This window comes from Rosa chinensis, chromosome 4 (genome assembly GCF_002994745.2).
Source record: "Rosa chinensis cultivar Old Blush chromosome 4, RchiOBHm-V2, whole genome shotgun sequence".
Lineage (NCBI taxonomy): Eukaryota > Viridiplantae > Streptophyta > Magnoliopsida > Rosales > Rosaceae > Rosa > Rosa chinensis.
The window spans coordinates 37,103,728-37,129,827 of record NC_037091.1 but is presented as its reverse complement, the minus strand read 5'-3'; the positions used below and the strand labels follow the sequence as shown (position 1 = coordinate 37,129,827).

Genomic DNA, 26,100 nt, shown 5'->3' with positions numbered 1-26,100 from the left:
GAGGAAAACTTAACCATCTATACCTCTCAAAAATCGGCCATCTCTCAAATCTTATCTCTCCTTACCCAAAACTAATCTCTTCTTCAACCCCGACATCCTTACTGTTTGCATTCAAGTTCTGCTTAATGGAGTTCTCCACCAGCTACTCAAGAGATTAGAAGAAGCTGGACTATTCTATTTTCGATTGGGTTATTGGTAAGAATTTTGCTTCATTTAGTTTAGGGGTTTCGATTGGGTTCAGTGTTCCATTTTAGGGTTTTTCTGGAAATTGGTTTGGGGTTTTTCATTGCAAATTCGATGTAGTTGTTAGGTCTTTGTTCGATTGAGTTTAGATTTTGCTTCATTTAGTTTACGGTCAACATTCAAAACGACGAATAAAGAGACTTCATCTCTCATTCTTTAAACGGAAAGTCTGATACCTAGTCCTCTCTCAATCCCCTTGATTCAAAACTAAAAATCTGACCACTCACAATCCTTTCTAAAACCCAGTCCTCTCTCACCCAGATTTCTCTCCTAATCTCCTTGACAAATCGATGATCGATAGCGGTTGCATGACGGGCAGCGATACATCTCTTCTCTCGGTCTCTCCTCGAATGACGGTCTTCATCTCTCTCTCCACATCACTCGATATCTCAGTCTTTAATTCAAAATTTTGATCAGTTTACTAGGTGGGTTTTGATTACTAGGATTGGTTTTGATTGATTACTCTGAATCTGGAACTAATTAAACCTAGTTCTTGGCTTATTCTATTGTTCTATTTATAAATATGATTATATGAATTATGAGAAGTGATGTTATTTTGTTAATATATCGGTTATTCTCAAAGGGAAGTGATGTTATTACAGAAGCCAGGCAGGGAGTGTTATTCTGTTTTGAACTTTTGATGGGCTTTGAATTGAATCAATCGATTACTCTTGTTGGTTTTCCAGTCCATATATCCACTTAGTCATTAATTCTTCTTCCTTGCTTCTACGTTGTGAGTCCTGAAATAGTTTTCACGTTGTAATTGCAGGAAACAAAGGAAATACAGTTTTGGAGAAGGAAAACCTAGAAGCGAGGGATTTAGCCACAAGGGAGGTAAGGGTGATGTGCTTGATTATGTTTCCTATTGTTTGGAATAACTGAATTGGTATTCTGTCCAAGGTTCGAAAAATCGCTAGGCGCTAGTAGGGCGGAGGTCAGGCGACTAGCGCCCAGACGACTAGGCGGGTGCCTAGGCCGTTTTATATTTTTTAATTTTAATTTTAATTTTATTTTTATGGTATATAATTAATTAAGTATATAATTAAGAATACATAATAGCTATAGCAATTATATTATATAATTATAATTATAGCAATACCCATGAATTTATAATTACTAGCCTTCCTACACGCGCTTCGCGCGTGCGGAAGGACTTGTCAATTGTTCATTTATGTTAGTGGTTAATAATCAAGCATCTTCAACCTCAATCACAAAAAGCTACCATTTTCATAAATAACTGAAGAATTAGATTGGAAATGTATCCGATAACGACCTATTAACATTGATCTGCAAAAAGAAACACAAAGTTAGAACTTTGCATTAGGAAAAGATGAAATCATTATCTCTCTTGAAAACCTTGTAGAGAGCATAATAATTTTGAAAGAAATATAAGTCCAAAGTACTTCATAATATCCCCAGGAGAATGAGAAGGAAATATGACTTGAATGCCTACTTAAAATATGTAACCTATCAGAAACTTAACCATGCCATTTTGACATCTTTTGACGTTACGATTTCTCCTTCTCTTGTTCACTACCACGAAAGAACACAATTTTATTAAGCTCACAAAGAAAGAGCATCTCAGCTTCAATAATTTCCAGGTCTGATCAAGTTCTCCATCACACATTAAAATTCTATATAACAACATTTTGAGGAACAAAAATGCAAATACTATTTCCAACTCTTTCAAAATCTTAGCAGTTACCACCCCATCATTTTAAAAAGATTACAATACCTATTTCAAATGTCTCCTGGTGTAAACAAAAGCCAACCATTACCAATAAGATTACATCACTACTGAAAGACAATGCCACTTTTAGTTCACAACATACAAAAAAGAGATATACCCAACTCAGCATCAATAATTTCCAGGTCTGATCAAGTTCTCCATCACACATTAAAATTCTATATAACAACATTTTGAGAACAAAAATGCAAATATTTCCAACTCTTTCAAAATCTTACCAGTTACCACCCCATCATTTCCAAAAAATTACAATACCTATTTCAAATGTCTCCTGGTGTAAATAAAAGCCAAATATTACCAATAAGAAGATTGCATCACATCACTATCGAAATACAATGCCACTTTTAGTTCAGAACATACAAAAAAGAGTTCCAAACTGAAACTCACTTCAGAACAGACACAAAGTTTTTCCTTTTCAACTTACGATGCACTTTGTACCAGCATATAAATGATTAACCTTTATAGGCGGCCAAAACACATACCCTTTGAATTACAAATTCCCAAATAAGCCAAAGAACAACAAATCCAAAATCTTCAACACAAATCACCCAGTTTTAATTTAGAAGTGCTCACATTGAATTTTCAAAACCACATCCATTGTTTAACAGATTCTAAATGGTAAATTCCAAACCAATCCACAGACAATTAATTTAAAAATATATATACTTCTCAATGCAACCATAAATAACCACAGACTCAGAAGCAGAACTCGTATGCTTTTTGGTTTCTTATCTTCTTATATCACTCCAACCACACATTGATACCATTCAGATTCAAAGATATCTCCCAAAGGGGGGAAGTTTCAGACTGTCACGCCCCTGATTTTACACACAAAAAAATCGATATATATAATCCCATAATTATACATGCGTGAACGTTCAGTCATCAATACAAAATACCTGGAATCTTTTTCCTTTTAAACCAAGTACATACTGATGCCCTGAACCCTCAAAGTTAATATACACTCGCTCCATAGAGTTATATATTACAATGCTTACGAATTAATTTGTCAACAACAAAATAAAACGTAAATGCAGCTCAGAGTAACTATACAACGGAAGTCCTTATCAACGGTAAAGTCACAAAGATAGCTTCCTACCGTAAAGCTGCCAAAAGCGCCACCTCAGCTTCAGCCACGATTTCCCTGACCTGCAGGATTAACCCCTACACCATTCCATTGAATAGTGCACCGGGTTTCCACACAACAAAACCCGGTAAGCTTATGAAGCTCGTATGAGTAACTCAAAACCAATTACACAAATTTCACAAAAGCCTCATGCTCATAACCTCAATCCTAGCATCCAATTACACAATTTTCGGTCAAACAAGACTTCCTCAAGCAAGTTTGAAGCCATCCTAACGCACTACGGAGAATTCCAACATCACACTCATTTCCCATTCCCCCCCCCCCTGGAGCTTTTGTCATCAACATGACATCAAAGGTGAAAATCAAAGAATCACCTTCCTATCCTCAACACAGAGTACAATTCGTCACCACTATGGCTCTTAAGATAAATCAAACCATCAATCAATACAATCAAGAAGAAACAAGGCAATCACATATCAAAACAAGCAAAACGAATCATAGTAACCCCTGCATGTAATTTAGTTCAGGAGGTCACATTAAGTCAAGCAATTCAAGACAAAGTAGTCATCGAAGTCCCACACTCTGACGTCTGTAGGTAGCCCCAACCATCCCAGCAGTCCTCTCGATCTTTGTTAACTTAATAACAATTCAGCTCCGCTACTGAGCAGTCATCACACTGATCATCTCACAGATTTCCACCGGTCATCACCCAGATTTTCATCATCCTAACGATCATCACATAGATTTCGCTGGTCATCACATAGATAGCGATCATCAAATAGATTTCGCTGGTCATCACATAGATAGCGATCATCACATAGATTTCGCTGGTCATCACATAGATTTCAACCATCCTGCTAATATTCCTACACAAGCTACTCAGATAATTCTACACGAGCTTTACATGACAATCATCACAAAGATTCACCACGAAGCCACTAATACAAGAATATATATGTATATATATATATACATCCCATAATATATATATATACACACATAGTCATCCATCCACACAGAAAAACCACTAATACCAACTATAGTCATAGTTAACCTAATAACTCCAAGACAATAGGGTAATCATGTTCATAACAACTATCGATCATATTCATAACAAATATCGATCCTGCTCATAACAAATATCGATCCTGCTCATAACACATATCGATCCTACTCATAACAAATATCATGAGATTTACTCACCAAACGATAAAAGTATTCCATTCATTAATGAACCTTGTGAGATTACTCACCTCGAAACTCCCGCTGCGTCTTCAATTCAGGACAAGGTAGCCAATCCACAAAATAGCCGTCCAAGGAGTACTACGTCACGTACCTAAGGAATTACAGCTCTCATTCAGTCAACGAATCACAAGGAATAACGTTCGAAACCCTAAATCGAACCAAAATTCCCAAAGTGACGCCAAAAGAGGCGAAACCACATCCGAGACCACCCAATGTCTCCGGAATACTTATACGATCGATATGTCAAAATCACAAGTCTATCGGATGCTCAAATCCTCAAGGATCCAATAAATCGATCGGTATAAAACTGCAAAAATCATAACAATTCCATACGAACTCCAAAATTTACATATTATATATCGAAACGCTCGTATCAACGAATAGAACATATATAATACCAAAAACAGTTCCTTAAGTGGCCGGAACACCGCCGGAAAGCCACCACAGACGGTGGTGCACCGCCGCCGGCCAAAAACTCATTATTTCACAAAACTCCCAACATCAAAGTTCTTCATCTAAGCATGCTTGTGAACTTTCCTAACTAGCTCGAAGTCAGAAAACAAGCATAAAGGGTCAAAAACTACCTCACAAGCCGTGAACAGTAATCCAATCCGAGTTGATCGAAGTTTCACGTGAATCGATCCAATCAACCACCAAGGATCGATCAACGAGGCTGCTCTGAGCTCAACCAAGAAGACTTGAAGCCTCGCCGATGTCGGAACAAGGATTTCCGACTGGGTCTGAAAACACCAACCTGCACCGCCTTGCAGCGCCGCCGTGGAGGAGAATCGGTGATAGAGGACACCAGAGGGACGATCCTATCTGGAAAGTTTCGTCGCCGGAGACCGCCGCAGTTCGCAGGAAAAGTCGGGTCGGATCGACGGGGTCCGGGTCGGGTCAGTCGGATTATTTCGATACTGAAGGTAGCAGCCGAGAGAGAAGAGAGAGGAAGTGAAATGGTTTCCGGAAAAGGAAACAAATGAAAATAGTAAGTTTCTCCTTCGGGAAACTTCTATTTATACCAAAATGGAAATTCCTTCCAATGGCCATAACTTTCTCATACGTACTCCGATTCTCGCGTTCCACATGTCCACGAACTCGTATCGACTCGCTTTACAACTTTTGTGGAGGAAGTTTTCGGAGAATCCCAACGAATAAAAAGTCAACCTTTGGCAAACCCCTTAAAACCATATTCTTCAATTAATTATTCGCCCGAAACACTTCCGCTCCATCCACGAGCCACGAAACCGTCCAATAGTTATAAAATTAATTTCGAAAAATCCTCAGAAAATAATTACGAATTTCCGGGGCATCACACAGACTTAAGGCAAAACAACAGTAAGCTCTATCGAGCAAAGTAAAAAGAGCCAGTCAATAGCCACCATTAGCAAAACAGAGATATACCCATTCAAGAAAAACGTAAGAACAACAACAAAGAGAGCAAGAAACATCCTCAGATGAAGGATCGATCCTCGACTTGGTCTCAAACAATATAATTCGTATAATTAGCATTAAGCATCAATTCCATAGATCATGAATCAATGACAGGGGATTATATGAATTTTTCATTGTAAAAATTGTACCTTTCTCTTATCTGCCTTTTCCCGTCTCCCTCTTCTTCTTCTTCATTTATTTTCTTCTGTTTCTTCCTTTCTCCCATTTTCTTTCTTCCTCTGAATTTCTTCTTGTTTCCTCATCGATAGCCACGTGTCCTCTGTGTCGGCAAAACCCTGAACCATCCACCTCTTTCTTTCTATTTCCCTGTAAATCATAGGAAATATTAAGGGCAAAATAGGAAGTTCGAAAGTTTCCCCAAATGAACAGTAACACCCTCTTCGCTTTATTAATAGAGATGTATGCCATGATATCCAAACACATCTGCTACGCATCACCTCTCTTCGACATTTCATCATACACCTGGCGTGCAACATTAAGTCTCTGATTCTTCACAAGCATACTAATGAACAATATAGAATCCAAAAAGCTGCAAAAGCCCCATTTCCTCTGTGTCTCTCTATCCATGAGCATTGAATCCCCACAAACTCACAAGGGACTTTCTCTCTCTTGGCTTCATCTTTGAAAAGCCGAAATTAAATCCCCACAAACTCACAAGGGACTCTCTCTCTGGGCTTCAACTAGGTGTGAAGTTTCAGTCAGTCTCCTACTCCAAATCAAACTCATTTGCAATCATGAATCGTCTCTCGCTGCTTTTCCTCTCACAAAACTAAAAACTCATAAAACTCCCCCAATCCTATTTAACCTTGAACAAGGCTTCGATTGTTTTTTGAGTTTCATTCAATTCCAGATTTTGATTTCTCTTCATAAATTATCTAATCGCTCAAGATTGTGCTTGATCAGTAAAGTTCATTTCAGTTCCAGATCCGCCTAGCTTGGCTGCCCAACCGCCCAGACGCCTAGTCGCCCTCCAAGGCCAGCTAGGCGGCCGCCCAACCCCAGCCCACCTAGCCCCACCGATTTGGCATTACTCTGGGCGGAGACCTACCGCCTAGCGCCTAGACGCCGTCTAGGCGGCCGAGTTTTAGAACACTGATTCTGTCATATTCTTCAATCGTGCTTCTTCTAGTCACTTTGCTATTATCATTCAATTTGGAGAACTTGCTTGTTTACTGACTTATTTCTTTAGCTTCTTTAAATCTTATATCTGTTAGAATGCCAACACATGTTAATGTGTTAGTTGTTTTGCATTACGTCATATCTGAAATACATGTGCAATATATATGTGCCGAAACATTGAAGGTATCACACTCAATTTGTTTATATGGTGTGAAACCAAGTATTGTGAGTATGATCATAGTGTTTATTTGATTTGTTTGTGCCACTTGATTGATCTTTTCGATATGGGTGTCAGTGTTTGGATTGAAAGACCAGTAATATTCATAGGATCAGAAATTTTGTGTGATTGTCAAGGAAAGTAATGTGACTATAACTTCAATGGGACAAAGGAAAGGTGAATGAGGAAAATGGTGAATAACAGTGCAAGAAAAGAAATTAAGCATTCCATGCTTGGTACCTTCATATATTCAGCACAAGTAACAAGCAACAAGAAATCTCATCAGTTTTGTTCTTGCTTTTTTCCATTTTTTGCTGATACTCAGTAATCCAGGGTTTTTCCACCTATACTGATTTGAAGTGCAATTTTGTTTTCATTCAAGACCTTGGTTCACAAAAAAAAAAAAAAAAAAACCTTTACTTTTCTAAGATCTTTGTTATTTGTGACTATATAGATTAGATTGCAGCAGAAAATAATTAGAATGCCACAAAAAGAGCTAATCAATTGATACTCCTCGAGCATAGCTTAAAGTATTGGGTGCATTTTAGTTTTGTTTTGTGTATGATCAGCATGATGCCACTGCAAGTAAGGGTACGATCACATTTGAATTGTGTGTTTGCTTTTGTAAAATTTTTGGTACTACTAGATTTGTTATTCTCTATTGCACGTAACTTTTAATACCATTCTATAGTTGTCACTATACTGTAAAAGTATGATAGCTGAATTAGTTTCAAAGTATTATTTCTTTTATAACATATTCAGCACCTGTTTCCTCTTCCTTTTTTTTTTTTTTTTTGCTTTCTCTAATAACTACTTACTTGCATTATTATTCATTATTGACAGGTGATACCCACAATGGCAATCGTTTGAATACGAGATATCCAGCCTTTACAGACTGACCTACAAATCAAAGGGCGAGTCTGCAGGGTGTAGAGAGTGAAGAAATACAGACCTGTTCCTAGAAACAATGGTCTTCAGTTTGTTTTAGTTAATGAGAAGGTAATAGCTACCATTCCCTTCACAATCTAATTATAGTAGCAACTCATTATCATACCTCAACAATTACCATCATTCAGCTAACAGATACTTTTTATGTCCCATTTCTCTTACACAGAACGAGGCAATCCAAGGATCTTTTCTAGAAGCATACTACACCACAATAAGGACTGGTATAATAATATGAAGTTTACTCTATCTATTCGAAATGAGATGGTACTTACTGTTTCAATCGGTTTCTAATATAAATAAAACTATATGATTAATTTCTCGCGTGATTCTCAGGTCCGATTGCAGCTGTATCCGAATATTGTTTGGGTTTTCTTTAAAGCTCTGATCTGTGGATGGAAGTTGAGGGTTTCGGGGTTGTGTGTTTTTGATTGTGTTGTTTTTTGGTCAAATTAAGTTTTGGGTATGGTTTGTTTCATGTTTGATTGTGTAGTTTTGATTCTTTAAGTGATAAATTTATTGTGTGTATTTGCAGCTATAGTCAAAAGATTGAATCGGTTTTTGTCATCAGAACGAACGAACTTGGTAATTTTTTTTTTTTAATTCATGTAGAAACTGGTTGTTTAAATAGAGGTAAAAGATTGGAATGATGCGGACATCATTCATATGGTTATGGAAAGGACCGATCAAATAAATAAAGCATGTTAAACATTAGAAATCAACTGTATAATCTGTAAATTGAGGTTAGATGTGGTCTACATATAAGCCATAGTTCTTTGTGTTCTTCTCTGTGTCCATTAATTTTATATGTGAGAGCTTTAGGTGATATGAGTTGATGTTTCTCTATAGATAGGTGCTACTCAATTTTTGCAAATTTCATGTTTTAATCTCTATAATGATCTGTAATTGTCATTACATTGTACTTCTTCTGTGCAAATAGAAGTCCTAAATAACACTCTTTAAATCTCAGTAAATTATAGTGACAATATTTATTAATCTCTTCTAAAGTATCTATTTGTATTATTGTAGCTGCATTTTGGTTCAAAGAAAAAAAGATTTACATGCTGCTTTTCTATTATGAAATCTGATTTTTGATTTGGTAAAGCTGTAATATTTTTTCCAGATATAAGCTTAAGCTATTAGGGAATGACTCAACTATATTTAACCTTACAATATCATGCCATTTTTGTTTCAGGTATGTCAATGTTCCTCAAGAAATCAACAGGCTGAGGTGCGGGGTGAACTATCACGCTCTTAAATTTCTTCCCGAGATAGAGCAGATGGCTGATTTATTGGCATCAAGGATGAGAAACCGCACTGGAAGTTCCAATCCTTATATGTATGTACTTTCTTACATTTTAGCTTCTTAAGGAATAAGAAATCAATGTTTCGACACTGTACTTTTTCTTTTTGAAACATGGTTAAAGAACGTAATGGCTTGGTATATTGGAAGGTGAATTTGGTGTATTGGTGATATATCAGAATAGTATTAGAATGGTTCTACAAGCAAATGATTGTTAACTTTTCTTTAATTAAAGGTAATAACTTTTGCTCTTCCAAATGATAGCTTTTCTCTGATGATTTTCATGTATAATGTGGATAATTGTTTGCTTTTCAAAGGTGTTACTCTGTTTTTAAACATTGATTTCATCTTTGTATCTTTTTTATTTGATTTTTATGTTTCCTTAATCTGAGTTTCAAGCTTTTGATTTTGATTTTTTTGGTTTTTTTTTTTTGCTTTTATGATCATACTGGTATGTGTTTTTCATAATGACATACATTTTTGATTCATGAACTGCTCTTTAGTATGCCATAATGATGAAGTTTTAATTTTTTTTTTCTTTTCATTCATAAAACATGCAGTAGAGTTTGTTATTAGGTCTCTGGTTTCAGTCTCTACTTCTCACCATTTAACAAATCTATTAATCTCTTTATGTTCCATTATTGTTTTCCAAAGTATCCTATAAGTCTCTCTCTGACAGGTTATGGAGGTCATGAAGATATTGGAGATTGACCTTGAAAGTGGATGGATTTTGCCCAAGTTATTTCAGGTAATTGATAATAACTTTTACTTGGTCAAATTAAAAGCATGCCTCCAGAGTTTTTGTTGTATCTTTAGGATTATTTGTGATAAATAAAGACAGCAATGTAAGAAGTGCTTAAAGCTGTTGACTATGAGTGTGCATATAAACTTTGTTAATTTTCGCTTCTTTTACTTGCTACCTATTTACCAATTTCTTTCTCTCTCGATCTGTTGGTATCATATGTGTCACGCCCCTGATTTTACACACATGAAAATCGATATATATATAACCCCATAATTATATATGCGTGAACGTCCAGTCATCAATACAAAATACCTGGAATCTTTTTCCCTTTAACTTACACAGATATTGATGCCCTGAACCCTCAAAGTTAATATACACTCGTCCATAGAGTTATATATTATACAAGCATACGAATTAAATTGTCAACAACAAAATAAAACGTAAATGCTGCTCAGAGTTAACTATACAACGGAAGTCCTTATCGACGGTAAAGTTACAAAAATGGCTTCCTACCATAAAGCTGCAAAGGCGCTACCTCAGCTTCAGCCCCGATTATCCTAACCTGCAGGATTAACCCCTACACCGTTTGAATAGTGTACTGGGTTGCCACACAACAAACCCGGTAAGCTTTTGCAAGCCCGTATGAGTAACTCAAAACACACATGCACAACTCACGCCAAAATAAGGAAAACAACTCATGCTTTGAATTCCTAAAACACGAAATAAAGGAGAATAACTCACACTTTAATTTCCTTCCAAATCGAAATAAAAGAAAGCAACTCACACCTTGTTTTCTTTTAAAACAAAACATAGAAAACAACTCACACTTGAATTCTATCAATAAAACATAGAAAGCAACTCACTCCTTGATTTCTATCAGTAAAACATAGAAAGCAACTCACTCCTTGATTTCTATCAGTAAAACATAGAAAACTACTCACACCTTGTTTCCTATCAAATGTATCATAATCGTACCATCACTATGCCAAAAAAGCCTTCAGACGACACAACTGTTCTGTCGTCTGAACGAACAAAAATGTGTCGTCTAGTACGGTGTCGTCTCTTGGGGACATCAGACGACAGAAGTGTTATGTCGTCTGATTTTTCAGACGACATAAAAAAATAAAAGTCTTGTGTCGTCTGATGAGTTTTGCATTTTGGGAACATTGTGATCTGTATCTTTAAAAGCATTCAAACAACAGTTTTGTATTGTCTGATAAACAAAACAACGACAATATTTTTTAAATACTATTGTGTGAAGCATATTTGCAAGACTTATTTGTGTGGTCTGAATGCCCTTAAATAAGAAATATGAAGACTCGTATGTAGTGTCTTCTCTCATACAACAACATTTAAAGGTTGTGCTAATTTACTTTAAACGACAATTATATGTGGTCGTAAAGAGCATCAGAGGACAATTAAGTGTCGTTCTAGGGTACATACATACGACACTTAAGTGTAGTGTGAAAGGTCTTTTATGAGGTCTTTTATATTGTCTGTGATTGATTCCAACCACACTTATTTGTTGTTATTATACGTTTTAGCCAATACTTTCATCTAACTTATGTTGTTGTTTTGCCCTTTAGACTACAATTTTCTGTCGTCCCAATGCCAAAAAGACAATAGACTTCCATTTGATTTTTGTGTTGTTTTTGTTTAGCTGCAACCACACATTTTGGTGTGCTTTTGTTGTAGCTTGCAATTTGAGATAACACATATTAGTAGTCCCCTGTTACAATTGGTATGCATGCATTCTAAAAATTAAAATTGCCCATTCATAAAAGTATGAAACCATAAAATCCACATCCAAAATCATTCATTGCAATTAATCCACCATTGTCTCATGTACACAAACCTAATCATGAACATCAGTTCAAAATGACCCATATCTACTAATCTGGATCTGCAGACAAGTCCAAATGCTTAATGAAGGAAGAATTTCCACTAGACACAAGTTAATAAAGGAACTAGCTAGCTGTACTGCTGTACCAGTTTCACAATCTTATCAGAGCTTTTTACCTACTCGGAGCAATCATTGTAGTATTTTCTGCTTGCTTCATGACCTCGTGAGTACACAGGTATATGAGAAGAATTGCATTGAGATATGCCTGATTCATCAAAGGTTATAAAATTAACTTCTTCATAAGAATCATATTCAAACATGAAACTAAGGAATTAAAAAGTGACTGATACTAGAAAGAAAATAGGATAACAACATTAATAATGCAATACCTTTATGTCTAGTACCAAATAATTTGAAATGTTTCTATCAACCGGTTATGCAGCATCGAACTGAACCACCAGAATAACAGCAAAAGTATTCCTAGATGCATCAAACTCCTGTAGACCACCTGATTGACAACAGAGAAGAAGGTATGAAAGACCCACATAAACAGAACAAATTGATGTTAACCTTTACTTAAAACTTCCAACTAAGAAGAAAAACATAAGGCAGTAAAATGAGTAAGAAAATGAAACATCAAAATCTATAAAATAGATAAACTCACAGGGGACAATGATAGACCAAGTATAGCAGCCAAAAAGATATATACATGCAACTTCACTAATATTTGAAGAGATCAAATATCTGATGAATGTGACATAATATAACAATTTTGCTTAATTTCTAAGACAAGCAACCAAAAACGGATGTATATTGTACAGTAGTTTCTTCAAGGTTTCATACATCACACACCAGTAAACAAGAAAGTGCACATTGTAGCTCCAAGAGATCATTTGACACTAAGGTGGTGAAATCATCAAAGCCATATAAAATCAACTACCCTTTCTAATGAGTGATAGAGTGTTTTGTCACTCTTTTCACTCCCTCTTTTTCTACCACCTAATAACAAAAGCAAATACAACATGAACCAGGGAAATTGTGAAATAGAAGCAAAGAACCAGAAAGGCAAATAACAACTAATACCAATTGTCCTCTCAATATTGCAATTCAAACAAGATGCTGCCAACCTCCAGATGAAGTTGACATCGAGTCCTTAAAGAACTTGGGCTAGTAGTAAAATAATTACTGCTGTCGATACATGAGTACGGTCACCGGTTGGCCCTTCTGATGGATTACCTGATCAACAAGAAGATACACATTTGAGCCAGCTACTAGGGCCACAACTCTGAATTTTTTCGGGTTCTCTGCAACAATGTCCAATGTCTGTAGAAACAGGAAATTGTGATTTTAACCAACTAATGCAATTTCCATAATCTGTCCACTTACATTTTTATCTTTAATCCCAAAACAAATATTAAATGAAAGAAAGGGATCTCTGCCATACCTGGGTTCCAATGGAACCAGTAGATCCAACAACAGAACTAGGCTTTTGGACCATCTCAAGTCCTCTGGCCTGGCTCCGGAAAAGCACTTCCTAGCCAAGCTGGAGGTGGTGCTTGTGCTAAACACTAAATTCTTCTTCCAATCACTGTCCTGCAATTTTTCTCTTCAAAGCAAACCCACCTATGTACAACAAATGAGCACAACACCATCATTTCTCATTCCATATTTCACAAGCAACTGAATTTTTATACATCAAACAACCATATAATCATAATTCAGAGCTTCATACAAGTAAATTTACAGACTTTTTTACATATATGCACTTTATCATATGAACTTTAATCACCCAATAAAAGTACAAAGACACTATCTTTATACAAACACAGAAATCCCAAATGAAAATTGCATATAATATTCTGTCAAAAATTCAAAATCAACATCCAAACTAACTCAAATTCCCATACTAACTCGTGCAAATAGAGGTTGAGAACTGACCCAAGACGCGAACTCTCCGTCAGCAGAGAAGAGAAAGCATCCGAGTTTTCATTCAAACCGACTGATAGCTTAGTAAGATTGAATCCAAGTTGAGCACAAAGCCTACATATTAGTACAGAATGACAACAATTGATAAGTAACCTTAAACATATTAAAGACCAATATTCTGAATACCACTAATGTTTATACATGATTTCAAATTCTTGTTTCTACTCCAAGTTTAATTGCAATATGTATGCAAATATATATGTATAAACCTCATCATTAGACACTTCCTCATTCAGCACTGCATCAAAAACAAACTCATGTTTCTCCACATATGTTGTCAACCTGCAGAACATAGAGAATGAATTCAGAAACACAAAAATCATCTTAACCAAATATGAATTATGAGTACAAAAATCCTCTTAACCAAAAATCCTCTTTCCATAATCATGAGCTAAGCATCAGACTAAACAGGAGAAAAGAGGGGAAAGGGAAACAAAAATGATCTAGGGTTGCAAAAATAAAAAATAAAAATAAAAAGAGAAATGAATTAAGGATACCAAATATTTACACAACCATCATTATCAGACTATCAGCAAGTACGGGTATGTAATGACATTTATTTTACCAGTCTTATGTCTAGTGTACCTAGGTTGTATGAAAGTTTTTTAATATACCTCTGATTTTGCATATACAAACTGTTATTTACTTTTTACATCCCAATGGCAGGAAGAAGTAAAAGAAGGAGGCATCATCTGTATTCAGCCGGCTCTAGTTGCAACAAATATACTTGTCTATTTATTTCATCAAGTCGTTGGCAAAGAGTAAACATCTTTTCTCTAGTAAGTTGTTTACCATCAAGTGGCAGTTACCTTGAGCTTAGTCTCATGAACTGTTACAGAGTTGGAAAGTTTGTCTATTATGTCTTCCTCATTCTTTGCCAATTCCTTTTTGTTACGTGGTCTCTTGCGCACCTGCATTCACACCATTACAAGTCTGATTAAAAAACGAAAACAGATTTTGAAAGGCTTGGCAGATATGGAAGTGCAACCATTTTCTCTTTAACCAAATCAAGCCCCTTCATAACTTGAACCAGAAATTTCCTGGTAGTCTCATGGGCATTGCAAATTGTTTCAGGTGAATACCAAAATCATAAGTATCATTGGGATGGGAGGATAGGAGCCTAAGAGTTTATTAAGGAATAGATAGAACATACCACAAACTGGCTTTCTCTTTGTCTGCTGCAAAAATTTTCATCACGAGGTTGTTTTCTGGTAACCGAGCCCTTTCTTCTTTGCTTGTTGTTAATATAAGGTTCAGAATCATTAAAGCTTCTGCCCTGAGAAGGATAATATTAAGGACCAACATCATGCATTCCCGACTGGCATCTATAGATGTGATATAGAATAATTTTAGAAATACAAATAGACAATGCATGCGGATTCATCTCTGTCTATTTCTACTGTAAAAGCAACTCTTGATAATACATGATGAACTCCCAGACTAACATATTTAAAACATAAAGAGAAAATAATAACTATATACATGATATAAAGAAACGCAGTACTGTATTTACACTTCCTGCAAAATCCCAAGACTCAGGTAGTGAAGTTTGAATTATTGAGACACGACATTCATAAAAGAATACCGATGCAATTGCACAGTAAGTACTGAATTACACAGATAATCACATAGTTGATAAAGAAAAGATTTCGCCACCAGAATTACAACATCGAACTATAATGATATAAACATGGGCACACAGACACATTTACATGTATCTCTCTTAAAAGTTTCTCAAAGTTTGATCTACGTACTGCATATATACATATAACAATTTAACTGAGATAATTGAGCATAGATTCTTAAGAAGGGTCTGTGCATATTTGATTTGGTGCTAAACTTATATCCTTGAATCTCTTCCTCTATTAAACTGATTAACTGAGATTAATCTAAGAACCATAGTTCCAACAGAACCCAAATTCATGAGACCAAATTAATGAATCTAAGCACCATAGTTTCAACAGAAAACCCAAATTCATGAGACCAAACCAAGCAATCTAAGCACCATAGTTTCAACAGATAAGCCAAATTCATAAGACCAAACCAAGCAATCTAAGCACCATAGTTTCAACAGCAAAACCCAAATTCATGAGACCAAACTAAGAACTAAAAGTTTCAAAAATAAAATATAATCGACATGAACAACTCAAAAGATCAAAAACAAAAACATTCAAAGCATTTAGAGCTTTAAGCCATTCAAAAACAAACCCAACTGAAATGCATAAGAATTAAACAAAAAAGACCCAAACTTTAGATCAAAACCGGCCAGAAAACCAGCACTGGTGGTGAAGAGAAGAGAGAGAGCGGACCTACGATGGTGGCGATCGGAGAACTACCTCAAGCCGGCTCAAGTCGGACAATGACGAGCTCAGGTGGGAGAATGAGTTCGTGGTCAGGTCATTGAATGAGCTCGCTGAAGGAGTTCGTGGTCGTGGTCGATCGAGGCTGTTCTGGGTCGATGAAGGAGCTGAAGGTGGCTCGGATCGTTGAAGGACGAGGTCGGGTCGGAGAACGAGCTCAGGTCGTACAAAGAGGTCGGAGGAGCTCGCTGAAGGAGATCGTGGTCGTGGTCGATCGAGGTAGTTCTGGGTCGGTGAAGGAGCTGAAGGTGGCTCGGGTCGTTGAAGGACGAGATCGGGTCGGAGAACGAGCTCAGGTCGTAGAACGACGTCGGGGAGGACGAGGTCAAGTCGGAGAACGAGCTCCGGTCGTAGAACCAGGTTGGGGAGAACGAGGTCGGGTAAGGTGAAGGAACTGCGCGAAGTGAAAGTGGGAGAGGCTGCTTTAGCTAGGGTTAGCTTCTGAAAATACTAAGTGTTGGGGGAATGAAAATTTAGTCCCCGCGCCTCTCAAATGTTTTAAGTTAGTCCCTCCGCGTTTTTTCAAAATTTTTGAACAAGACTTTACACATCAGTTAATTTAACGACTGATGTTTATAATCACAAGAGAAATCGATTTTTCACAAAGTGATGTTACCATGTATTTTTTACATCGCGTGCAATTCCGACCGATTTAATAGTGGTGATGTCTTACACCATAATTCTAGTAGTGTAAGAACAAGAATCAAGTGAGCAAGAAGACGAAGGAGAGAGTGAGAATCGAGTTCTGAAGGAGCTGAGTGAGAAAGAGAGAGGCTGGTTTGTGAGGTTTTCAGTTTTGCGAGTTCTAGGTCAAGCTGAGGGAGCTGATCGAGTGAGAATGACAGAAAATGACTTAATTGCGAGGGATCTATGTCCAACACCACAAGTCAAAATAACTTGGAAAATTTTAAAACCCACACTCAGACAACATTTAAATGTTGTCTGAATGTCACAAATTCTAGTCAACTAGGGCGTGGCTATTTGAGAGGGAAAAGACTCAATCAACTTTTGGATATCCCTCCAAAATTACCACCTTCTACAACTACACAAATGTGTTATATGAATGCTCACCATTTATCCAAATTTGAGATAGGAAATCACTACCTTCTACAACTACACAAATGTGTTGTCTGAATGCTCACCATTTATCCAAATTTGAGATAGAAAATCACCACCTTCTACAACTACACAAATGTGTTGTCTGAATGCTCACCATTTTTCCAAAATAAACCAGTATGGTTTTAGTGTATATTTAGACGACAGAAGAAAAAATTATGTTGTCTGAAAAACTCAGACGACATAAAACAAAACTTATGTCATCTGATGCGTGTCGTCTGAAGGCCTTTTTGGCATAGTGCATAGAAAGCAACTCACACCTTGATTTCTATCAAAACGTTAATAAGGAAAACAACTCACACCTTGTCCCCTTAAAAACCATTAATAAGGAAGCAACTCACACCTTGTTCCCTAAAAATACGTAATGTCATGAGTTGTAAATAACCAATTCCCGTTACCCCATGAATTACCTATATGGCAGACAGATTAGAGCTCTAACTGAAAACGTAACCACTCGTCCGGCCAAAGACGTGGTCACCTGAGATTCTGCCCAAGGTCTTAGACTTTCGATCCTCGGGCTGCACTGTCCCTTGGAGCAAAACATTAAAGGAGTCGCACAGGACCCAAAATGTTACGCAAATCGCAACGCTTTTGAAAACAATCGAAATCAACATTTCCATAATCATTGTTTTCCGAAAAAGCCATAACACAAAACAATAAAAAGCATCAATTCATGCCTATTGTTTTCATACCCAAATCTCAACGCTTTTCTCAAATCTCAACGCTTTTCAAAACAAATCGAAATCAATCATTTCCACAAATCATTTGTTTTCCAAAAGCCACACCCCAAAACAATAAAAAGCATCATTTCATGCATATTGTTTTCATAAATCCACAAACCACCCAAAACATATATATATCACGAAATATATATCTATATGTAGTCATCCGCTCAGGAATGCCTACTAATACCAACTATAGTTTGCAGTTAACTAAATAACTCTCAAAACAATAAGGTATTCCCGTTCGTGAATGAACTTCGTGAGATTACTCACCTTAGAATCCCGCTGCGTCTTCTATACAAAACCGAACTAACACTATCATCAACCACTCGTCCAATTCACCTTTCGAAGCACCTAATCACCAATGATCTCAAATCAGTAACGATTCACAAATGATTCAAGTCTGAAAACCTTGTTTTGAACTAAAATCCCCCAAAGTGGCGCCAATCGAGGCGAAACCACATCCGAGACCTCCCAAAGTCTCTGGAATACGTCCACGATCGATGTGACCAAACCACAAGTCGATCGGACACTCAAATCCTCACGGATAGAATAATCGATCCGTATGAAACTGCAAAAATCATAACAATTCCATACGAACTCCAAAATTTGCATATTATATATCGAAACGCTCGTATCAACGAGTAGAACATATATAATACCAAAAACAGTTCCTTAAGTCGCCGGAACGCCACCACAGACGGTGGTGCACCGCCGCCGGCCAAAAACTCATTATTTCACAAAACTCCCAACATCAAAAAGCTTCATCTAAGCATGCTTGTGAACTTTCCTAACTAGCTCGAAGTCAGAATACAAGCATAAGGGGTCGAAAACTACCTCACAAGCCGTGAACAGTAATCCCAACTGAGTTGATCGAAGTTTCACGTGAATCGATCCAAACAACCACCAAGGATCGATCAACGAGGCTGCTCTGAGCTCAACCAAGAAGACTTGAAGCCTCGCCAACGTCGGAACAAGGAATTCCGATCGGGTCCGAAAACACCAACCTGCACCGCCTTGCAGCACCGCCGTGGAGGAGAATCGGTGCTAGAGGACACCAGAGGGACGACCAGACGGAGGAGACGATCCTATCTGGAAAGTTTCGTCGCCGGAGACCGCCGCAATTCGCCGGAAAAGTCGGGTCGGATCGACCGGGTCCGGGTCGGGTCAGCCGGATAATTTCGATTCTGAAGGTGCGAACGAGAGAGAAGAGAGAGGAAGTGAGTTTCCAGAAACGGAAATAATGAAAATAGTAAGTTTCCAACTTGGGAAACTTCTATTTATACCAAAATGGAAATTCCTTCCAATCGCCATAACTTTCTCATACGAACTCCGATTCTCACATTCCACATGTCCACAAACTCGTATCGACGCGCTCTATAACTTTCGTGAAGAAAGTTTTCGGAGAATCCCAACGAATAAAAAGTCAACCTTTGCAAAACCCCCTAAAGTCATACTTTTCAAATAGAAATTCGTCCGAAACGCTTCCGCTCCATCCACGAGCCACGAAACCGTCCAACAACCATAAATTAGATTCTGGAAATTCCTCAGAAAATAATTACGAATTTCCGGGGCATCACAATATGCCAAAGCTATTCATGTGTTATTTGATGTGCAGATGTTTGAGTTCTGTACTTCTGTACATATGTTTTTTTTTGGGTCCAGGGCATAAATGAAATAAATCTAAGAGAAGATTTGCATTTGTTGCTTTAAAGCGGTTTCCCTTATCATGATCTCTCCTTCAAAAGAGAAGAACAGAGTGAAACTAATCCATATTAATAGTCTGTGAACTCTATGTAGCATGTTTCAGTGAAATGATCAATTTTGATTAAACATTAAAACTAATATACATTAATAGTCTCTTTGAATCTGCACTACCGGTTACAAATTTAGACCGACTGTTTCTGGTTACAAATTTAGACCGACTGTTTTTGTATCCAGAATTAATTAAAGTTATGGTTCATCTACTGTTTGTTCACTTTGAAGAATCAACTTTGTTTTAAAGTGACAGGCAAGCAGAAAAACATGGAACTACATCAGCACCATTGTCAGCTGCTAAAACACAAAAACAATTGAATTGAAATAGCTATGTTATAGCTTTTACTAGACTAATCAATTTTGTGCAGCTGCAACTACAACTCCAATCGGAGCCGTCACTTTTTTTAACCAACACCAGCATTTTACAAAGCTGCAACTGAAACAACCAACTGGAGTACTTTGTCTCCTTAAATACACTCCTGCAGCTCCTTTTGATAGATTAACCTATCTCTTATATCCTTTTTGTAAAGCTGCAACTAGAATAGCTAGCCTTTTTATGCAGCTAGCATGTTTGCATCATCTCCTTTCGAATAGACTGCAGCTAAAATCTAAGATGTATGAAAACTGTTTTCACTATTTGAATGAAATGTGATGATTTTCCTTTTGTATGTTATTTTTCTAATTTACTCACAAGAACAAATTCCGCAGCAAAGCGCGGGTAGTATTTCTAGTATATATATATAAATATCAACTCCTTCCAATTCTGATTACTGTTGTGAAACATATCCATTCACATTAACTTGTATTTTTTTTTTTAATACTTGCAGTGGGAAAGGAAAGCAAATCACTTCTACACACAAAAAGACATTGATCAGGTCCGGGCCGAGTGGGCAAAGTATGTCAGCCAATTTCAACAAAGCTAGTGTGTCGAGAAGATTCTAATTTTGGACATGCATCATCTATAACCCATATTAACTAGTTATGCAGTTGGTCTAAGTATCTATTTTTGGCCTGCAAGTACAGTTTATGATAAGTAGTATGAGATATCGGTGTTTTTTAGGTTCCATTTGTTGATCATGCCAATTGCTATGGGTTATTGAACTGATGTTTATTAAGTTTAGCTCCATGATGGATGTATGTATAACTGCAGGAACAGATTGATCAAATATTGGTATTTTTGTGAATGGATTTCATATTTGATGAATGCATTGTTTTGTTCCCAGATTTACATGATTATGGCACAACAGGGATACGAGTATGACATCTGGAATAGAAAGCAACAACAAAATGATGTTGTTGGACGCGTCAAAGAACAACAGAAACAAGAAAAAATGTTTTCATATTTGGACACTCAAACAACAGATAATTGTTGTCTTCATGTCAAAACAAAGACAGAGTCGAAAATGAAACAACATTTAACTGTCGCTCAAATTAGCTTCAAGCAACAAATAATTGTCCTGTCTGTGCTCTTCAACCTTCAGTTAATTGTTGTAGAGTATAAACCACAACAATAGATAAATGTAACCTTAACAACTTTTAAACCACACTTAATTGTAATTCCAAGTTATATGCCACAACAGATAACTATTACTATAAGTTAATAAAAACCACAGACAACTGTTATTTATATTCCCTTTAAACGTCATTTAACTGTCATCTGTGACTAAACTCAAACGGTAAATAAATGTAGTATTAACTAAGTTCAATGTACACTTATCTGTGACTATAATGCATATAAAACAACATATAAATGTTATCGTAGGTGACTAAAGACGATAGATAATTGTATTCTAAACTGAATAAGAATGACAGTTAACTGTTATTGAACTGGAATAAAACAACACTTAACTATTATTATAAGTCCATTCAGACCACAGAAATTCTGAGGAATTGTTATTTGTTTCTAGATCACACGACATTTATCTGTCGTTTGAATTCACTAGCCTCATGTCTCGATTTCATCAGACAACAGAAGACCTAACAAATTTCTGTCGTTTGATAAATAAGACGACAGAGGAAATCAGTCGTCTGATGCCCCAAGAGACGGCACCGTACTAGACAACAGAAATTTTTTTAATCAGACGACAGATCTCCTCTGTTGTCTGATAGCTTTTTTGGCATAGTGCAAAGGCAAAGGTTATAAGGAAGATCGTTATGACATACTAAGTGTCAACAATAAGGGCAAGTTGAATACCCAAGAGCCATTTGTGCTGGCATCCCAAGCAACCCAAGTTTATTTTGTTGAAGGAATAGAAAACAATGCTTGCAGTGTCGTGGTGGAAACCAAACCCAGAAACGTTTTTGAAATGCCTACTAATGTAGAGGAACCGTATCAGGAAGAAGAATCTCAGACAAGTCACACATATGCAAACCGTAACGTGGAAGAAGATAATGAAGAATGAGGTATTGTGCTTCAAGTCCCTACTGATGATTTGTATGTGTGTATTCTCTTTTTTCACATATAAGTCAACAAAATAACGAATTGTTTTGTGATTGCAGTACTGTCCATTTGGCAAGGTTGAAGTCTAGACATCTGAAAACAGCTGGCAAAATTTAGGCCTATTAATGTGCATTGTAATGTATATGTTGGTGTTCACATAAATTTGAATTGTATCTCTTTGTTGTTTTGTGTTCCTTGGGAGTGGTTTTAGTCTAGTCGCCCTTCCCTTTTGTATTTTTTTTTATCAATAAAATTTTGAATAAGGGCGTAGAGTTTAGCTCTTATTTCGCTTATTAAAAAAAAAAAAAAGGATTACTACTTACTGTGTACTTTTTCACTATTATATGACCTTTCTAATAGAGGCTATACTTTGTTGCATTGAATGATGATGAACCTATTTCTGGTTTTTCATTATATACTAGAAATTATGCCCGCGCTTTACTGCGGAAGTGACTGTTGTCAATGAATTAGATGTATGTAATGGAAGAAAGAAACTATTACATAACATTACATGGCATCCCTGATCTCATAACATTGCTGTTGTTCAGGAGAGTAATTGCTTTGGTAGACAATGATAGAGACCAACCTCGTGCGATATTGCAGGTATGTTATATGTTTAACTACAACAAATAGAAACGTTCGAAACATTATATCAGTAAACAGCTACATACATGAGAAATTCTGCTCCAATTAGTTACACAGGTGCTGCAAATAAAACCAAGAGCAACAAAAGATCAGAACTTTCAGAATCAGATTAATCAAACACGAAAATCAGGTCAAAATATTCTTCCAATTTCAAGAATTTAAAAGGTAATAATTTTCATTATCAAAATTAAAAGCTGAAAATTCATCACTGTAATTTAAAAAATAAAAAATAAATAAAGACCAATTTTTTTGGCATGAAATATTCCAATATTTGCAGAACATCTAGCAACAGTAAAATCCTAAACCCAATCACGAAGAAGCTTAATTGAACAATGAAATACCTGATTTCCTTCAAAAAAGTTTCATTCTTTCGATCACTGTCCCAAATTGGGGGGTATAATCCCACAAAATTGCAATAGAATCATTTGAGCCCCATGACCCCCTAAGAGTCAGAAGTAGAAGTGAAAAGCTATGAATGCAATGTACATGTATATCATGTATATATGCAAGTGCATCATCTGTAAATGATATAATCAATTTCCTAATCACATATAAATGAAAACTTTCCTTCCATTTTTCAGAAACTACATGAAACAAAGAACACGAACAATCAAGCAAAACAACGACTAACTCCTCAAAATCTGAACTTTGAAGAGTAAAGATATTCCCAAAGCTAGAAAAAAGAGGAGAAAAACCAATACAGAAACAGCAACGTACTTTTTGCTATTTGTTAAGCAGCAGACAAAGGCTATTACCTGCTATGGCATTTGCAAATGTCTTAATTTGAAAGCTACTGCTTCCATCATTCTTTGCCAATGGTGCAAAATCTTGGCAAACATCCTGAGGTGTAGAATGTCTCTTCAGCACTCCAACAGGCACCATATATCTACCTTAAAGATAAAAAAAATTTGAGGAACGATTGTGCTAGATTGTATTCACACATTGAATCTATACTAACATATAAAATCAAGAACGCGAATTTTAATAATCAAAATGCCAGTATACTTAAAGAACATACAACAACAAAATTCAACCTTAACTTCCACAAAAACGATTCTTTTATGTTATTGGAAAGTAATCCTAAGAATAGCTAAAACAAACATAATAGATTATCAGCCAAATATCACATCAAAATCTACTGACCATGACTTGTATTGCGGACAAGCTTCTAGCTTGAAGTAGTGAAAGACTTATTAATGCTGTAACCGCCACAATGATTGATAGCCAAACTCATCTATAGAATTATCATAGAAAACAAAAATGAAGTATCAAGAGACACTATTTCAGCTTTATTTCTCATTAGTGGCTTTAAGCAAAGAACAGAACAGGTCACAACCCAGTAAAGATAACCATGGGAAGAAACTAAAAGATTGAAGATTTGCTTTACCTTGACTTGGGAGTTTGGATTTTCTTTACAGAGCAGCAGAGAAAGCAAGCTGTGGCAACCAGTTGAACACTGTTAGCCAAGACTTGAAAGAGGAACAGTAGCATAATGAAATCTACTTGTATTAGTTATTGTCTGCACATCACTGGTTTCACTTCCAAAAACAGTCATCATTTCTCTTACTAAGGGTTTACTAAAAGTCAATAAAAAGTTTAATGTGAGTAGATTGTTTACTGAGCAATAAGTTGCCAAGAGACATAAAAGTATGATACAACACCATTAATTCTTCAATTAATTAACCAACCAAATAATCTATCCATTACCACTGTTATCGATGGAAATTATCCAAAGAAACAAAAGGGCAACATACTACACCATTAGTCCATTACACAATTTAAAGATCTATATGGCAATTGAAACCTACAATGTACATTTAACAGAATATATTGGATTTTACAGATACAGTACCAAAAACTAAAAAATAATAATAATAAAAAATGGAAAAAAAAAAATCTAGGACGGCAAATGATACTGACTAACCTATGTAGCATCTGTAGAGGAATGGCAAATCATAAGTACAAATGATCTGTATGGGAATTGAAACCTACAGTTTACATTTGACAGAACATATTGGATCTTACAGATACAGTACCAAAAACTTGAAAAAAAAAACAGAGGAAAAAAAAAATCTAGGATGGTAAATGATATAGCTGGCTAACCTATGTAGCTTCTGTAGAGGCATGACAAATGATAAGTACACCACCGATCAGAAGCAACCTAGCTCTCTACCTCCAACCTTTAACAAAACCAGACAGAAGAATAAGAAACATGATGGCTATCATGCACCAATTACCGAGTTGTAAAACGCAAAACAAAAACACAGCTTCATACATCTATCAATTTGTTTTAATACTATGTTCCTCCTCCTTCAATTCCCAGAAGCTCTAAGCTTTTTCCGAGAGGTTGTTTGCCGTCGGAAACAATGGTCATCCAAAATTTGTATTTTCGACGGGAAGAAATCTTTGGTCAGAAATAATGTCACTTCCGACTAAAAAAGGATTTGGTCGGAAAAAGTCAGTCGAAAAAGGACATATTTTTTGTAGTGATAGAGGATTACAAGTAGAGAATATAAGTCTTACAGTGAAACTGAATCTTACAATGATTAGGATATCTCTAAAGATATATGTAAGCCTTTGACAAAACACTAAACCTGATAAGAAAACATTGTCTAATAGGAATTTATCCAGACCAAAAAGAAAAAAAAAAACTAATAGGAACTTATATAAAATTGAGTAGAACTAGAGTTAATAGGAATTCATCTTGATAAAATTGATTTGCAGCTGATATTTAACACTAATGCATCCAAGTCCTCGTTCAAAACAAATTCAATGGCGTGGTGTTGGCGCAGAGTTATATCTAGCTAACAACTTTACTCTAGTTAATGTTAGAGTTAATATTATGCCTAACAAATTAGTAATCCATCCTTCCAAGAAGGATTAGGCAACATTGCATTAATGACATGTTTACTTACTTGGAATTGGAGGGAATGATTATAAGGTAAAAGTATTCATGCGTGTACTAACACATAAAAGAATCGGAATGGATGTAGGTCCCACCTCTTTATAAGGAATCGATTCCTGAATACTCAGGAATTTGATTACGAAGGGGGGAGATGGGTTTAGGAATCAACTCCTCCGGAATCAATACCGATTGCTTTCTTCTCCCATTCTAGTTGTCTCC

General features: G+C 36.3%; 1 long non-coding RNA gene across 1 annotated transcript; it reads left to right on the top strand.

Moving 5' to 3' along the window:
- Nucleotides 1-8,425: 8,425 nt before the first annotated feature.
- LOC112201041 lies at nucleotides 8,426-20,934 on the top strand. Its single transcript, XR_002936555.2, has 4 exons — nucleotides 8,426-8,643; nucleotides 9,254-9,397; nucleotides 10,041-10,109; nucleotides 20,719-20,934. It is a non-coding gene; the product is annotated as an uncharacterized LOC112201041 (long non-coding RNA).
- The last annotated feature ends 5,166 nt before the right edge of the window (nucleotides 20,935-26,100 follow it).